Source organism: Palaemon carinicauda, chromosome 16 (assembly GCF_036898095.1).
Source record: "Palaemon carinicauda isolate YSFRI2023 chromosome 16, ASM3689809v2, whole genome shotgun sequence".
Classification (NCBI taxonomy): Eukaryota; Metazoa; Arthropoda; class Malacostraca; order Decapoda; family Palaemonidae; genus Palaemon; species Palaemon carinicauda.
The window spans coordinates 39,831,768-39,833,403 of record NC_090740.1 but is presented as its reverse complement, the minus strand read 5'-3'; the positions used below and the strand labels follow the sequence as shown (position 1 = coordinate 39,833,403).

General features: G+C 54.3%; 1 non-coding gene across 1 annotated transcript; it reads left to right on the top strand.

Annotated features, from left to right (window-relative positions):
- Positions 1 to 723: 723 nt before the first annotated feature.
- LOC137655949 (5S ribosomal RNA) lies at positions 724 to 842 on the top strand. Its single transcript, XR_011046901.1, has one exon. It is a non-coding gene; the product is annotated as a 5S ribosomal RNA (ribosomal RNA).
- The last annotated feature ends 794 nt before the right edge of the window (positions 843 to 1,636 follow it).

Below are 1,636 nucleotides of genomic sequence, written 5' to 3'. Positions count from 1 at the left end.
GATAACAGCTTTCCGATGCCGATTCCTGCACGATCTCCGTGATCAGCCAAGGATATCGCGCCTCGCTCTTACCATCTCTCCGTCTCTGTCAGCGAATTCAGTGTCACTGAACCTCTATGCCATGGGGTCGGCAAGAGTTTTGCCCGTTTGGGCAAAATGATCCATGCCTTAGGAGTAGGTCCTCCATAGGGTCGTCGACGGCTTCACCCCCCGCCTTCTTCATTCGATCCTTTCTCGTAGGAAAGCATCTGAGACGGGAGTTCCGTCGTCGACCTCTCAGCTCTGATCAATTTGTCGAACAAACTTCGTCCAGCGTGGAACAGCAGAATCGATCAGACTGGTAACGAGGCGGCAGGACTCCTTAGGCTCTGGATCGGAAGGACGGGTACTTCCAGTTTCCATTCCATCCATCTTCCAGGAAGCTCTTGGAATTCAGCCTAGACTACAGGTGTTCCTGCTTAAGATGCGGTGTGGCGATCCCGCCGCGGCATCGCAGGTTTTTCCCCAGAGAACTCTCCCTGCTTTCCTCATGGCCGCTCAGGAGCAGGCTTCCGCTTCCTTCGCCTTTTGGAGGTCTGGTCAACTCCGGTAGGCTCGGGTTCGACCTTCTTCAACGCCGGGACAAGCTTCCGGGTCCTTACCATGAGTGAGGGATCATGGTAATTTGCTAGGAGCCTTCTCTACTTCTGCCTCAACATCTGGAGTATCTAGCCATGATATTGAGTCAACGGCCTTACCACGTTGAAAACACCGCTTCTCGTCCGATCAGCGAAGTTAAGCAACGTTGGGTCTGGTCAGTACTTGGACGGGTGACCGCCTGGGGACGCCAGATGCTGTTGCCTCCTTCTCCGAGCCTTCCCTTCAGTTGACTGTGGCAAGGCTGAGGAGAGTCGCAGTACCTGTTCTCAGTCAAGCAGAGCTTTCAGCCCTACCTTGGAACGTTTCCTGGGTCTCTTTTCCTCATTGACCCGTCTAAAGTCCCAAACGGTCGCCTCAGGATAAGTTCCCTGTGAGGCGGCCCAAATTCCGGTGGTATCAAAGCAACGATTAACCTGACTTTCTGGCCCCTATGGGACCAGCGGAACGTTTAGACCTGCATGGGTGTTGACCTATGGAACCTCTTGATGGGAGTGGATATTCTCGTCCTTTCCCCACATTTTGATGCTGTTCTCGGACTCGTCAAAGAAAAGGGGGGGGGGGGGCATGTTCCGGTTCAGGCCTATGGTCAGGGCCTGAAGGATACCTCTCCATCATTCAGGCAGGCTTAGGGGCCGTAGTCTGGCCCCTCTACAGATCCTACAGTTCCTGCCGAATCGCTCCGTGCGCGACGACTTCATGGTACTGGCATATTCCAGCCAGCAAGGGACGCATTTTCATACCTTCGCATCTTGCAGTAGAGATACTGAGATGGTCCGAGGTCCTCTCAATACCACTATCGGCTCGCTCATTCCGGGCAGAGGAATGTTCTCTCCGACTATCTGAGCAGAGCCTCGCAGATAAAGAGTACCTGGGGGTCTTTGGCCTTTAGTAACCAGCAAGTCCTGGCCTGGGGGACCTGATCGCGACAGCCTGGAACTTCAAGCTTCCGCTGTTCTTCCCCCCAGTCTCAGACCCCAAGACTCTTTGGCAAGATGCT